At 32.6% G+C, this 17632-nt stretch overlaps 1 pseudogene; it reads right to left on the bottom strand.

The window, feature by feature from the left end:
* Positions 1–16785: 16785 nt before the first annotated feature.
* Positions 16786–17632, bottom strand: part of LOC108284932 — a 16752-nt pseudogene continuing 15905 nt past the window's right edge.

Below are 17632 nucleotides of genomic sequence, written 5' to 3'. Positions count from 1 at the left end.
TTTTTTTTTTTTCTTTAGAAAAGTATTCTGTATTTTAGCTGTAAAATAGGTGAAGAAACCAGAAATCTATGACATCAGTAAAGAAAATGAGTAATTTTTTTCTGTCTGGATCTTTCCATTTGCCATAATGCCTTTCAGGTTCATCCATGATGTCACAAATGGCAGTATGGCAGTATCTTCTTCTTTCATATGGCTGGATAACATTCCATTGTATCTAGCTATCCACCTATGCATCTATCTGTTTAATACGTATGTGTATATTCTAATATCTTCAAAGGGTTTAAATGAGTAGTTATTTATGATGAATAAATCTAGAGAGCTAATGTATAGCACAAAGGCTACAGTTAATAATGTATTGTATAAGAAAATAACTATGGGATGTGATAAAATAATTTTGCTTGGATGTAGTAATCCTTTCTCTATATATAAAATATATATTTATACATATAAATATTATGTTATATACCTTAAATATATACAATGAAACTAACTGTAGGCTGGGCACAGAGGCTCATGCTTGTAATCCCAGCACTTTGGGAGGCTGAGGCAGGTGGATCACCTGAGGTCAGGTGTTCGAGACCAGCCTGGTCAACATGGTGAAACCATGTCTTTACTAAAAATACAAAAAATCAGTGGAGCATAGTAGTGGGCGCTTGTAATCCCAGCTCTCCGGAGGCTGAGGCAGGAGAATTGCTTGAACCCTGGAGGCAGAGATTGCAGTGAGCTGAGATTGCATCAAGGCATTCCAGCCTGGGCAACAAGAGTGAAACTCCATCAAAAAAAAAAAAAAAAAAGCCAAAAACCAAAAAACAAAACCTAACTGTAAATAAAAGAGCGTTAAAAAACCAAATTGTTGCTTTTTGCTTATAGAGAAAAACAGTTTTGTAGTATATAGATACCAAACACATTTTTAAGACTCTGTTATTTGTTACCTCATAAATTAATTATTTCTGTATTTCCTTCATTATATTTTTATACACTTCAGAATAAATCTCTATCTTCTAAATGTTTCATCATATTCCCTGAAAACAAGAAAAAAGAAATTAAAACTTCTGAGATTAAGACATTTTCTTTTTTTTTTTTCCCATTAATTTATTTTATTGCATTTTAGGTTTTGGGGTATATGTGAAGAACATGCAAAATTGTTGCATAGGTACACACGTGGCAGTGTCATTTGCTGCCTTCCTCCCCATCACCTACATCTGGCATTTCTCCCCTTGCTATCTCTCCCCAGCTCCCCACCCCCCACCGTCCCTCCCCTATTTCCCCCNAGTGTGTAGTGCTCCCCTCCCTGTGTCCATGTGTTCTCATTGTTCAACACCCACCTATGAGTGAGAACATGTGGTGTTTGATCTTCTGCTCTTCTCAGCAAACTGACAGAAGATTAAGACATTTTCAAATGAAGCCCTTGAGAATTCATGGCCAGCATACCACGGTACCCTTTGAAAATTTTTGTTGTTGTTTTCTTCTTCATCTGTTTGTTCTTTTTCTATTTTGAATAAGGATCTCTTTCTCCTCCGTCATCCAAATTTTTATAATCTACAAAGACAACTCAGTCATCCAGAGACATGTCTCTGATAATGGTATACAGAATGGTTAGTGGACAGAAGAGTAGACTCAGTCTAATATTAATGTTTTTACTGCAAGACATTGTAGTTTTAATGACCAATCTGATATAATGGTCTCTTGTAAATATATTCTTCCTGAATATATTTCTATTTACTACACACCTATCATGAGTCTACTCTTTGATATATAAAACAGCACTTAAAGAAAAAGTGCTCATTTTATTTGTAAACTGTAAGTGCCCATATTTCTCTTATTTCTAGAATGATATGGTGCTTTTCCACAACATTGCCAGTATTCTCCCTGAGGAATCATGAGTGGCATAGTTTAACATTCAAGGTATATTTTAGGAGGCAAAAATTATTATTTTTTTCTTTCTTCCCAATCTTAACTGCTGATATCACTCGCGACGTAATACAAAATTTGTTTGCTTGTTTGTTCATGTTAAAAGTTATTATTTGCTAAATATGCCATTATCTAAGTCTGTTATACCTCACTTGTTTTCTATATTATTCATAGGTATCAGAGCTATTGAATTGATTAACAATTTATCTGAATTAGCCAACTAATTTAACATGTGAATAAACTTACCCAAAATTTTTATTCATAAAATTTCTGGGAGGAATGTAACCCCATTTTCCATTACCTAATCTTTTTGTGGTCATAGGATATGCAGCTTTTTGTCTTTTGCTTTTATATGATGGGTGCTAATCTTGGCTATGTATAATATTTACATTGTGCAAAACTGCAAAACAAAGTATATCTGCTCACTATGAAAGCACATGAAATAAATTATCTTGAATTGTGTACAAAAATGATCTCATGTTTTCTGATATTGGTTGTATTACAAATCATTATTACCAGATATCTAGATAAGAATACAAAAAATCATGTAGTCCTATCCATCAAAAAATACTTACACTATAATTGGCAAAAATATTGCATGAAACTTTTGATGTAGCATATTCTTTACCTTGTCTTCTCTTTATATTTCATTTAAATTGTGTGGTTTAATTTTATTTACACATAATGTGAAAACTGAAATTATATAAAACATAAATATAAGATATTAAAGCAAAATTATATTCCTGAAAAAACATACTTACTTTTTTGGTAAATATGAATGGTTCGGTGTATCTTATCTTATTCATTGATTTAACATAAATGCTGTTGGATTTTTCAAGAGCTTTGCAATCTGTTTTTCCTCTATCATCTTGTATTTGTAACAAAATATCCAAACTATTGATGATAAAGAACAATTTCAAGAGCATCCTTATAACATTTACAAGGTGGGCATACATAAACACATTTTTATACATCAACCCAAATTTCACCAAGGATCTGAGGTCTCAGTATATCCTACCTTTTGCCACTTCAAAAAGTATTATCTTGATATAAATTTTAGTTGAAATGAAGGCTAATGTAGTGTCTTTCCAAGCTTGATGGATAAGAAGAAATAATCTTCTGTGCAGAAGCAAGGTTATTCAAGCTAGCCATGATTTTATCTGCTCTAGTTACAATGGACTCAGGGGGATTAGCTAAATGAATAAATAAAAGGCACCATTAAGATTGGTGTTCTCATGACACCAACCACTAAATAATAGTCCAAATTGGTATACAATTTAGAAGAAAATATTTAGGTGATAGAATATCCTGAAATTAGGCAGAAAAATGTATAAAATAATTTATATTTTTATAATAATCTAAGACATCATCAATATAAAAAAATAAACAATGAAGTAAAAATAGAAAAGATCAGTAATCTTTAAATGGTAAATTACTAAGCTGTGAATGAGTTGGTTTTCTATTTTAGGCAAAAGTTAAGAATTTATTCTGATGTTTTAGAATGGGCCAGTGGTCTCCATTATTTCACATCATAAAAGGTGTCAGACTTGTGTTTAAGGCTTTAAATTTTCCCATTGACTAATAATATAGAAAACCAGATTGTGATTATAATCACTAACATTTATTTATTCAATATTTACCTTTTAAAACTTGTTATGTGTTGGACTCTGCCTTAGGTTGTGAGAATGCGGAGATGATAAAGATAGCTCTTTGCATAATTTTTACTTATTGCAGAAAAGTGTGAAAATTCTACATTATTTTTGAAGCTTCAGAGTCCCTTTGAAATCAGCCCTATTGTTTTATAGAATTGATATTTATGATTTCTTTGGAATAAACATAGAAATTGACCCTCCTAGTCTTAAAACTTGAGAAGGTTATAATAGTCTTATCTGAGTTCCTTTCTCAGAAAATCAACCATCAGTTCTCCCAATAGTGCCAAGGAACTGAAACTGCCAGAAGACTGCATCTGGACAATGAGATGCCAGATTCCTCACCCATCACGATTGCCTCACCAACCACCCCTACTTTCTGTTATTCAACTCCTCTTCCTTACCCTTCCCTAATTCCAGTTTTCCCACACATGGTTACGTTTCCTCTCTGCCATATAAACCTCTTAATTTCAAAGCATGGGAGGATGAATTTGAGACTGATCTCCCGTCTTCTTGGCTGCAGCACTTGAATAAGCCTTCTTCCCTGACAATTCTTGTTGTCTCAGTGATTGGCTTTCTGTGCAATTGGCAGCAGGACCTAGACTAATCCCATGGAGTTTTAGTAAAAGCTTCTTCAAGTCCAATGGAAGCAATATTCTCCTACATATGTCAACTTATTATTCACCACTTTGATCTGAAATGACATTTATAACAGTCTCTTTATATTATTATTTTGAAGCCTATATTTAGTTGATATTTAATTTAGGAGTTCTTTAAACCATACAAATAGCTCAAACTAAATGGAGATTGGAATTTAAGGATCTTAAGAAGGTGGACACTTTCTGAACAAATATATTAAGATAATTTTTACTGTTTCCTTGGAAAACAAAGTTACACAAAGTATAAAATTACACAAAGTATAAAATTACTACAGTAAAGAAAGGATTAAGCAATACTGAATGCATGTTGAAGAAAAAACTATTAAAGGATAACAGTCATTTTAAACTCAAAGTATATTAATTGATCAATTATCAAAGAAAAAACTTGAGTAATATGCCACAAACATGCTCATGTTTAATTACATTATTGCAACCATGTTTATATGATTCTTCTCTATAAGCCAAAAATATTACTTGAAATTATATATTATGAAGAACCTGCTATTAAAATAAAGACAAGTGGGAAAGCGCTTTAATGTATATGTCCTCATCTTAACTTGATCATATCTGCAAAGACCCTATTTTCAAATGAGGTCATATCCACAGATTCCAGGTGAACATGAATTTTTGAAAAGCATTATCAATCTAGTTCTCTACCCAAAACAAGTACTTTTAATAACAATTTTAAACAGTGGCATATATCTCCAGTGAGTACAACAAAAGTATTTTAAAATTTTTACAATATGTCCATTTATATCAATATTTTCAGTAATGTATTGTAGATCAATGTATAGACTGTTAAAATATAAGTAATTAAATCTGTTAAATTAAAATTTAATAAATTAAGAAGAAATTACTTTTCAAAAAACGTTTTTGTAAACACAAATATATTGAAGACTGAAGATTATCTTAAAGCTATGATATGTCATAGTTTGCTAGACATAGAGTTTACTAGTAATAAAATCTATTTGTTAGTATTTTAGTTTTAGTTGACTTCAAAATTCACACCTGGGATTATATTTTTCTCCACTGGTTAAAGTGGTACTATTTATCAGTTAATATCTGATAAGCATAGTAAAGGAAATAAAATATATGAATATTTAGCATTTGTCTTTGTTATACAAAAGACAGTAAAACCTAATTAAATAAATATGTAAAACTAAAAAAAAGAAATAAGGGAGAAATAAAAAAATTGGTAAATAAAATTTCTCTATAGAATATTAATATATTTTTTCTCTTTTGTGTATCTAATTTATGTAATTTTAATCTTCTATAGTAAACAAAGCAACATTCCTTAGTATTCCATTGGCTTCTCTGCTAAACTGATATGAGCATAATGGCTTATAAAATATTTTCTCTTAGTATGGTTGCATTTCTCACATACCTCTATTTGAAGGACACAAAGTTAATTATCTGGGTGGAAATAGAAAATTTCCAAGAAATGTAATATGATATTTTTATCTATGTTTATATTACTGATGAGATAATCTAAAAATCCATAGTTTTTTTTTTTTTTTTTTTTTTTGAGTTGGAGCACTCTGTTACACAGGCTGGAGTGTAGTGGAGCAGTGAAGCAATCTTAGCTCGCTGCAACCTCCACCTCCCAGGTTCAAGTGATTCTCCTGTCTCAGCTCCCCAAGTAGCTGGGATTACAGGTGCCTGCCACCACACCCAGCTAATTTTTGTATTTTTAGTAGAGACAGGGTTTTACCATATTGGTCAGGCTGGTCTCAAACGCCTGGCCTCAGGTGATCCACCTGCCTTGGCCTCCCAAAGTGCTGGGATTATAGGTTATCCCCCTGCCTTGGCCTCCCAAAGTGCTGGGATTATAGGTGTGTGCCACCGTGTCCAACCTCCACAGAATTTTAAGGAGATAAATATTCAGAATTTATAGAGGATTTTCTCATGCAATAAAATATTTACAAAGAAATTTAAAAACTATGATTATATATATACATATTTATATATATGGAAAACTTAAAGAGATATATTGTATATTTACAGATTTATTCTATAGTTTGACTTCTCTGTGTTTATACTTATTGAAAAGTAATTATAACCTAAAAAGGCAGACTACTTTAGTGACTAAAATCTGTAGTTTGAAATCTTGGCTTAGCTTGACTTGTAAAATTGATTCTGCAAGCTATGTTTATGAGACAGCCTTATTGTTAGTCCTACAAAGAAGTATTCCTCTAGACTCTATTATGTAAAATTGCTCTTGGTTTCTGTAAGATGAGTATTACTGAATGATGCCACTGCAAAGCTGTGTTAAAACTATGAGCTGATCAGAAATCAAGTGATGATGATATCTGTGTAAGTTAAATCATTTTTCATATACAAGCAGCCAATGGACATATCTGAATAAGAGGGAAATGGTATAGCCATAGAGTGCGTCATTTTATGAAGTCATTCGTGGTTACCAGGATGGTTTATTGCATTTAGGAAGATAAAATTAAGCGTCAGGTTTTGTTTAAAACGTTTTATTTTGCAATAGTTTTAAACATAGGTCAGTTGCAAAAAATAGTACAGTGAATTCCTGTAAACATTTTGTTCAACTTCCACTAAATAAAAAATCTTATGTAACCATAGTATAATTATCAAACTAAGAAATTAACTTTGAAATAATGCTACTAGCTGAACCACAGACTTTACTTGAATTTCATCATTTTTTCTATTACTGTCTTTATATATCTGTGGATCAAATCCCAAATCTATATTACATTTAAATACCATGTTCCTTAGTTTTTTTTTCAATCTGTAAATGTTTCTAAGTCTTTGAGGGAAATACTTTGGTAGTATGCAAATATACACTTTCTTTTTAAGCTTCCACCCACGAATTTTAACATGCTACAATAATCTTGCCTGAAGAAATCATTACTGTTTTTTATATGGTGTTTTTGTATTTCCCTCATTTCTTTTGTATCTATTAATTGATATTTTTTGATGAGAAAGAATTATCCCCTTTCCACTGTTTATTTAATTATTCAATCATTTATTTATAACTATGCATTAATAAATATTAATTTTTTAGTTTATGATTTATTTCATTTTTCAAATTCTCCAGTTTGAAAGAGCATTGGCTGCTCTTTCAGGTTGGCTCTCAAGTCCTTTCAATCTGACTCTACTTTTTTTTTTTTTGAGGTGTTCTTAGGACCTGTCCGTGGACAGAGATGGGAAATCTATGTATACACACTAATACATACATATATGCATTTATGTATCAATATTTTTATGTATACATACATATATGTACACATATGGAGAGTGTCGATTCTCATTATTTGTTGTAATTATGTGGAACAGCACATAATTACATAATTGGAATTATTACATAAGTGGAACATAATTACAACAAATAATGAGAATCGACACTCTCCATATGTGTACATATGTGGAACATAATTACAACAAATATTCTTCACAAACACTGAAATATTCTCCACAAACACTGAACTTTTGCTACTAGAAGAAACAGAGGGTCAGATTTCTGCAAGCCTCTGGTCACAGCATTTTCATCAATCAAACCATTTGTTGTTATACAGATCATTTCTAATTTAAGTTACATAGGTTAGTTTACCAACATCCTTAGAGAAAGAGTTCAATCTCCTCAGGGTTGAAAACCTGCTCTCTATATAACCCTTTTCTTATATGACACATAGCAGGTATTTAAGAAAAATATTCCATAGCCTCCTCATCTGTAGAACCTGACTCACTTGTAGTTTTTATTATTATTTTTTTAAACTTTTATTTTCGGTTTGGGGGTACATGTGAAGGTTTGTAACATAGGTAAACATACACCATGGGGATTTGTTGTACATATTATTACCTTACCCAGGTATTGAGCCCAATACTCAATAGTTTTCTTTCTGCTCCCCTCCCTCCTTTACCATCCTCCATCAAGTAGACCAGTGTCTGTTGTTCTCTTCTTTGTGTTCATGAGTTTTTATCATTTAGCTTCCACTTATAAGTGAGAACAAGCAATATTTGGTTTTCTGTTCCTGTGTTAACTTTGCTAAATATAATAGCCTCAGCTCCAACCATGTTCCTGCAAAAAACAAGGTATCATTCTTTTTTATGACTGCATAGTATTCCATGGCATATATGTACCACATTTTCTTTATTCATTCTGTCATTGATGGGCATTAGTTTGATTTCATGTCTTTGCCATTATGAACAGTGTTGCAATGAACATTTGTGTGCATGTATCTTCATGATAGAATAATTTATATCCCTCTGGGTATATACCCAGGAATGGGATTGCTGAGTCAAATGGTAGCTCTGCTTTTAGCTCTTTAAAAAAATCCCTATACTGCTTTCTACAATGATTTAACTAATTGATACTCACACCAAGAGTGCATAAGTTTCCTTTTTCTCCACAACCTTGCCAGCATCTGTTATTTTTTGACCTTCTGATAATAGCCATTCTGACTGGTGTGGGATAGTATCTCATTGTAGTTTTGATTTGCATTTTTCTAATGATCAGTGATATTGAACTTTTATTCATATGCTTGTTGGCCACATGTATGTCTTATTTTGAGAAATGTCTTTTCATGTCTTTTGCCCACTTTTTAATGGTCACCTGCAATTTTTACACCTTTATCACTTTTTGAAACATGTAAGCCAATAAGCACTAGCTGCAAAGAGTTTAGCATTTTCCTAACCTTAGTTAACATAATCATAAATTTCCTTGGTTTTCAGCCTTACAACAATGCTGTCCCTATGCTTTTCTTAAAAAATAATTTTCATCTCATGAAGTCACAAATTTAATTGCCTTTCATCTATTCCATAGCTTCTGCACATACTAAAGATGTCACTTTAGCACTTTTAACAGAGGCCTCACAGGCAGATTGATTAATTTTCTGTCCTTTTTCTGGATATGCAGTATTATTCATTCATTAACATTGAACTCATGGCCAACAATCTTATAATTCATGCCTCAAGAAAGCCTATCTAACATGCATTTTCTCTTGCTTTTAAGAAACTTAGCATTTTAGTACTTTGCTTGGTGGACATTTGAAGCAGTGAAATCACCAATTTAAAAACACCTACAAAAATGTGGCACTGAATAGATCATGAGAAGGGCACTTCTTAAAGGAATGGGGGCTGAAACAGAAGGACAGAGCATTGTCTAGTTTAAATTTCAACAGGGAGTTTGCAAGATGAATAACTTTTTTTTTTTTTTTTTTTTTTTTTTTTTTTTTTTTTTTTTTTTTTTGACATATTACATGAAACACGTATTTATTGCTTATCTGTATTTTTATTTACTAAATCTGACAACCTATGTTGGGTAGCCAGAAGCATGGTGCTTCTTCTGATGACGGCCTCAAGAAGTTTGCATTTATGTTGGAGGGTGATGTGGAGCTATCATGTCACATGATGAGAGCAGGAGCAAGAGAGGGAAGAGGTGTCACACACTTTCTTTTTTCTTTTTTGAGATGGAGTCTTGTTCTGTCACCAGGCTGGAGTGCAGTAGCTCGATCTGGGCTCACTGCAACCTCTGACTCCCTGGTTCAAGCTATTCTCCTCCCTCAGCCTCCCGAGTAGCTGGGACTACAGGCATGCACCACCATACCCAGCTAATTTGTGTAATTTTAGTAGAGACAGGGTTTCACCATGTTGGCCAGGATGGTCTCGATCTCCTGACCTTGTGATCCACCCGCCTCAGCCTTCCAAAGTGCTGGGATTACAGGAGTGAACCACCGTGCCTGACCCAGTGCCACACACTTTTAAACAACCAGATCTCTCATGAACTGAGCAAGAACTCACTTATTACCTAGAAGATGGTGCTAAGCCATTCATGAGTGAACAGTCCACTCCCACCAGGCACCACCTCCAACATTGGGAATCACATTTCAACATGAGATTGGGAGGAACAAACATCCAAACTACATCACTGCTACATAAAAAAGAGGATGTGAAATTAGCAATTAATGATTTATTGCCAGGAAGCTGATTTTTGGTTTCTCTCTCTAGCATACGAATTATAACAAGAGCTTAGCACTGGTGTCTGCTATTAGCAGGTTTGGTATCCAGGTAACTCACAGATAAATTTAATCCTTGCCCACACAGCAACATTTTTTATGAGTCTATTAATCAAATATTTATGTAAATGATTCGAGGAAATGAAAAGCCTTTCACAAAATGGGTAATCTTATCTTCCTGGTTATTATAAATCTCCTCTACAGGTGGTTATTTTGGTAAAGGTTACATGAAAAGCAAACACCTAAATATTCTTGTTTCACTGTATGACACTTATTCAAGTACCATTCTCCTAAACTCTTTAATACAGATACTTCAATCTTTCTAAGCCCCTAGTTACCCAACATATCAGTAACTAATATCCATAATTCAGTTTAAAATCTTTATATTCAGCCAGCTATAAGCTCTTGGCCACAAAGACAACTAGACATATCGGTTGAATTTCTCCCACTGAAAAAAATATTTTATTCTAACTGTGATTTAGGGCCATTCCTGGGTTGGTACATAATGATTTAGTAGACCATATGTAGCTAGTTGTAATATAAGATGCAGAATTGTCTGATACCAGTTTCAGTTCTTTGCAAACTGCCCATGAGATTCACTGTATGCAGGAGGTGAAACTACCAAGTGTTGTCTAAGTGGTAACAGGATACTTTCTGCTTCACAAAAGGTGCTCTTGTTCTGGAATCTGATTTGAATATGGATTGGATTAAAGTCTGACTGATCATGATCACTCAAGTAGGCTTCAGTTTCTAAGACCTACTAATATTATTATTATTGAATAAGAATTACCACAGTGTGCTGCCCATTTGTTATTTCCTAGATTTTCATGGTTAACTTACTATAACAATGGAAAATCTTGGTGGATTATCATTTTTATTACCCTTTGACGTACTTCCGGAGGTTGTATTAATAGTATAGCTTTGCTCCTGGGAGTTGCAGTGTAGCTTGATTTTTATCGTTTTGAGATTTAAGGTTTTTCAATAGCAGCACCTTCTACTTTAATCATCAGCCTCATTTCTCCTTTTCCTCAGCTTTTAAAAAATACTTTTAAAAGATACTTCTATTTGTTGTAAGTATATAACTGGGAAGTTAACGAATAGCTTGAACATAATGAATGAATACCAACATACCTATATCATCAATCTATTAATTCAAAACTCAACTTTATATTAAGGAATTTTTAGTATTTCAACTTATTTTGTTACAAGTTATCTTTGAGTCATCAGTGTATTAATCATTTGTGATTCCGGTAGAGTCTCTTCCACATACTAAGGTAGCATAACAAATTCAGAATTTCTGCTACATGTACTCATTTCAATAAATTCGGCTCACTTTAAAATTTCTACTTCCTTAAACATGTCTCATGAAGTATTCATCTCGATATAATTAGCTATATTTATGTTAAGGTAAACTAGCAAAACTGTGTAAAACTTTAATTTGTAAGACTTTCCCTTCTGAGTTTGTATGGCTTATCAGCTCTCAGATAATATCTGACTCTGATACATGTTATGAGTCTGGAGATAGTCTAAGAATGGTGAATACAGACCTAAGGATAAATTTTAAAACTAACACCTACAGGTCAGGTAATTACAAGGCTTCTAAACAATGTGTAGCCAGCTTCATGAGTCAGAGAAATATGGATCCTTGTATTGACAAGGGAAACTGGTGGTGCTTTCAAATTCAGGTACTCAAAATCTTCTGAAACTAGTCTTTTATTCCAATTCTCAATCCCAACTCTTTCCCAGTCAATACGCTTACATTTACATAGGTGTAGACGTTATGAATTAAATCAACTTTATAATTAAGGAAACTTAGGATCAGGATTTAATATTGGCTATGTCATCTCTACAGTTATGAGATAATTGAAACATTAAAGTTACATTTTCTTTCTCTTAGCTCTTTAACGCATTTGGAAGCAAAGCCTAATGAATACGTCATGAGCCTCCATGAGAATGGCTCCTCAGGAATTTAGCACTATTGCTGCAAGCTTTAGGGTCACCTACATCAGCAATATAGATGACTAACTGAGTTAAAAGTTCTTTTATAAATGTGTCGGATTGGTAGAACGAAATCACATTGCAACTGAAAATGTGGTGCTTACAGTCTCTGCACATAGATAGGCATATTTGACGGTATTTGAAAGATGCCAAATGAGCAAATATATAACATTTTTAGAGTAATAATATCCAGAAGAGAAATTTAAATAATTTATATCAGTAAATTAACTAAAATTTGCTGTAATGCTAAATTTACAGATGAGAAAACTGGGATGCTTTAGTTGTGATTAAGGGAATTCCACATAATATATTGTACAAAGCAGTTGTCCTATTGACATTCTTGTGCTGCATAAAGCTGAATTATTTTTGAATAAATTGTATGTGGATGATTGTATGTTGTTAAACTAAAATTAGCGTTATAATAATAGTAATAGTCACACTTTATTAAATGTTTGGAAGGTATCAGACATGTTTGTGAGAATTTTTTAAGTGTTGTTTTAATAAATATTCATGACTACTCTGAGAGGATTACTTTTATTCTCTTAATTTTCATATAAGGAAATTGAGTCATTGAGAGTTTCCCTAATTTTCCCAAGGTCACACAAATAGACTGTGATTTCTGAGATTATATAGAGTGAATGAGGGAGTACAGAAACTGCTACTCATACTTGAATAACTCCACTTCATAGAAGTCATTGTTATCAAGGAGTGATACAGAACTTCCCTAAGTTAATAATATTGTTGAGTATTACTGTACTATTTCACTGTTGTGTATATGAAAACATTTGAAGTTAAGAAAACTCCAAAAGTGTAATAGCCATGGATATCTGATCACAGAAGTCTATCTAGCAGCTTAATGAGTAAGAGACAGCGTTTTGCCCCAGATGTGTCCACAATGGAGATCCTGGGAAGTAGACCTAAAATCAGTGAGAGTTTCAATTGGATGAATAAGGAGTTTAAGAGGTGGTCAGCATTCTTGATGGGATATAGTGATTTGTATCCACAGTTCTGAAAAGCAAGAAGTCCTAGAAAGCCCTGATGTAAAAACTTGTTCCAAAAAGATGTCAGAGCAGAGCAATGACAATTTAAAGGCAAAATATATTGATAGTGTAAATAGAAAGTAGATATTTTGAGACTTCCATACATTTGTTGATTAATTTAACAAATATTTTACTGAATTGATACACTACAATAAACCCTTTAGTAAGCAATAATGAATAAAATGTTCCCTTTGCTTAAAAAATGTTTATGAGTTATTAGTAGAGATTGCCAAGAAAAAGAAAGTTCTAGTACATTGTGAAAATTGCTATCATACGGATAGGCACACTTCTCCATTCCAAGATGCTTATGTGATCATATGTGACCATAAAATATAGCAATAAAAATCCAATTATATAAAGGCGCAAAAAATAAAAAATAAAATAAAGCAACTTGAGCTTTGGAAATTTAGCACAAGAGACCTAACATCAGAAAGAGAGGTAGGACGTGATGAACATAATCCTTTAATTATTTGAGGATACAAAGGTTTACTGTGACCTAAATCAGTTGGATGGAGAATGACTAAGCAATGTCTATAAGTGAGATAATAAATTACCAAGCACAAATTCTATAGCTATGGTTGATGTTGGTGGTGTGGATAATTCGGTGTTCAATAAAAAAATAATAGAGTCTTGCTCATAGAACACTAAAGAAAATAGGATACACAGAAACTACACCACGGTTGTCACGCAGGTATACGTTATATATGAAATTAGAAATAGAAGAGTTGGAGGACTCTGAGTGTCCTTGGCCAAAGTGTTTTCTTTGTTGTCCAAGAGATGTAAGTTTAATTCCAAAAAAGTAATTGCTTCTTGAATGTGTAATTTTCAGAGTATGATAATTTGGAAATAAATCCCCATAAGCCAAGCTTGGCAATTTTGATGGCTCACTTAGTACTTTTATGAAGGAATAAATGATATCATAGTACTTACTCTGAAATTCTAAGATTCCCTTGGATATTTTTATTTTGCAAGGTTTTTCCCCTCCGCCAGGAGTTGCTACAGTGTCTTATTTGCTGGGACATAGCCCTATTTTGAATCACTGTTCTGACATGTATTGGCCATATGTGATTACTTATTTCTTATGACTCTTCATGCTTCATTCTTTAGAAAGAGGAGAAAAGCAAATCTGCTTAAAGTGACTGTTAAAATCTTAGAGGGATAGATAAAGAATTTAATAGAGTTTAGAACATGGTATTCTCATGACATAATTGGGCAACTGTTTTATAGCATTATGTTCCTTTACATAATAAATTGGACTAATAAAATTAGCTCTTTCATGAAAAGCATACAAAAGGAATCAATTGCTATTTGTTGCTATTTCATCATAATTCACCATATACTTCTTTCATTTTTACAACTCTATGTAATTTGCAATCATGATTCTTTTTGCCCAGAATATTCATATAATTATATTTCTTATATTTACTGGAAGTCTTTCTTGGATAATGCAGGTGTTGCGAGCAACCCCATCTTTTACATTGATATAGCATGTAGTATATGTTTTTATGAAAACATTTTTTTATATGTAAATATCTACCTTTTTAACTGTCATCTGAAATCCCATCAGGTGAAGACAGTATTATTCTACTAACCCAAAATGGCTAGCACATACTTGCAATCTAGTTGCTTTAAAAAATATTTTTAGAATTTTATATATATAGATAGATTTTCATAATCATATAAGAATTAGGAAGAATTTACATTTGGGAGATTCTTATTCTGTTTACAGAAAACAATGTTCACATGCAGATATTGAGTTAGAAACAAATAGTGTATACATAATAATTTGTTTTTTACCAGATATTATCTTAGAATATTCAATATGTATTAATTGTTATGGTTTTTCTGTTTGTTTGCTCATGGATTTAAGACGAGATATAAACCTCAGTATTTTCTGGATGCAAAATAAAAGTGCTTGAAACAGTTTGGCATCTTCTAGAAATCTAGGGCATGGTTGTATATATATAGCTTCTTTAAAATAGACTTAGAGCATAATAGATATGGCAAGGTACACATGTCAAGCTGAGTAGATGTATTCATGATTAATGATACTGATCAGAGCCACAAAGAGCTACTAGGGAGAGTTTTGTCACTGCTTGGAGACCATCATAATCTCATTCTTAGTAACTTAAAAATCAGGAAACAATGCCATTCTTTATAGCACACAAAATAATCAAGAAAGATAATAAGTGAAAAATAAGGTGACAGCCAAAGATTTTTCATATGCTTGTGATTTTAGAGTTAAAATGAACCCATATTTACCAATTATTGTGAAATTGAAAATAATTCTGCTCAGAGAAAAGGCAGGAAAACTGACGTTCTGTAATCATGGTAACATTACTTGACTATAGGCAGTTTGGATCCAAATTGTTGCATTTATCAAATTAAATTTTAATTATGTGTTGTTTTTCTCACTAGAATTTTAGAAAACTTAGGGTAAGAGTCATCTTTTTTCATCTCTATATCCCCAATGTGTGTCATAAGATACTTAAGTATAACCTGAATGAATTAATCGTACATTAGAAAGTCCTTTAATCGTTTAAGATGAACTATGAGTTATTACAAATGGAAGTCAGTGTATAATATTCTCTATGGGGTTTTGTATAATGCTATTGCTTATGATTTGTGTAGTACAAAGTAGAATTTTAGGACATTATCACAGCAGATTACATTTCACTTCTCTACTTCCTTTCCAGAAACTCCAAAGTTATTTTTAGACCTTCAGATTAAAACTTAGTTCTATACAAATTGATCTCTCACCAGATTACCATAATTCATGCATTTTCCTGATATTGTTTTTATTTTCTGTTCTCTGGTTTCTGTTATTAATTTTAGAGTTATGTAATCTATCTAAAAATACCTCTCAACAAGAAGAGATAATAATAATAGTAGGTACCTCATAAAGTTGTTGGCAGAATTAAATGAGCCAATACACAGAAAACAATTAGAATAGGCCTGCAATATAGTAATTGCTAAAAACTTTAGTCCATCTTTTGCTCTCCTCCTCTTATTACTTCTCCTCATTATTACCATACTTATCATTAATATCATAAAAATGCTGTATACATATGAATTTCTAGTATTTTAAAAAATTTATTTGGATATTTACATTTTATTCTCAAACTCTTGGTGATTGTGAACATTTGATTTAACAGAAATGCCAAGTACAATGACATTTCCTAAGAACATTCATATCTAATACCTGGTAAGAATGAATAGTTCCCATGTCCCCCTCCATCCTGACACTTACATCATCAAAGTAAATGCGTAGTCTCTTCCAAAGCTAGCCACTCCCATCAAAATCATATTCATTCACTCAGATTTTCTACTTCATCCAAATACACATGAATAAAATGCTTTAATTTTTAGAAAACTATGAAGCAATATTCAGCTTTATCAAATGTGTTGAATACAATGAGGTGGAAATTTTGATATAGAAATTAAAAAATGCATGTGTAACTATAATGAAGGAAAGAGAGTATTGAGAGGATATATATAACAGAAAGCATTTACTGTAACTTGATTTTTAAAAACCTTATTAATACTTTCATTTACCAGAGAAAAACATAGCCTTTTGGATGGTGTCCTTGAAGACTTGCTTCACTTCCTGATTCCTCAGGGTGTATATAAATGGATTCATCATAGGAGCAACAGAAGTATTGAGAATAGCTACTCCTTTGGTCAGTGATGCGCTTTCTTTTGCAGAAGGATTAGCATACATGAATATGCAGCTTCCATAGGAAATGGAAATGACAATCATGTGAGAGGAACATGTAGAAATGCCTTTTTTCACTGATTAGCAGAAGGAAGTTTCAAAATTGTCCTAATGATGAACATGTACGATAGAATGAACAATGCCAAAGTGAAAAGCAGACTTATTATTGCAGAGTAAAAGCCAATCACTTCTAGAAGCCATGTGTCTGAACAGGATAATTGCAATAGAGGGAAATAGTCACAAGCAAAGTGGTCAATGACATTGGAGCCACAGTAATCTAACTGGAGAAAAAGAATAACTGGTGGGAAGATATTTAAGAACCCTGCTAACCAAGCACAAAAGACGAGCAATATGCAGACTCTCTTGCTCATGATGGCCATATAATGCAGGGGCTTGCAGATGGCTACATAACGATCATAGGACATGGCTGTTAGAAGGTAAAATTCAGTTATACCCATAAAGATGAAGAAAAACAACTGAGCTGTACAGCTGTTGTATGAAATAGTTTTGTCTCTGGTGATAATAGTGGCCAGAAATCTAGGGATACAGACAGTGGTAAAGGTTATGTCTGTTTTTTTTCCCCCTTTATTTATTTTATTGCATTTTAGGTTTTGGGGTACATGTGAAGAACATGCAAAATTGTTGCATAGGTACACACGTGGCAGTGTGATTTGCTGCC

This window comes from Cebus imitator, unplaced genomic scaffold (genome assembly GCF_001604975.1).
Source record: "Cebus imitator isolate Cc_AM_T3 unplaced genomic scaffold, Cebus_imitator-1.0 Scaffold285, whole genome shotgun sequence".
NCBI lineage: Eukaryota > Metazoa > Chordata > Mammalia > Primates > Cebidae > Cebus > Cebus imitator.
Note: the sequence above shows the minus strand (reverse complement) of the source record. Positions and strands in the feature narration are given on the sequence as shown.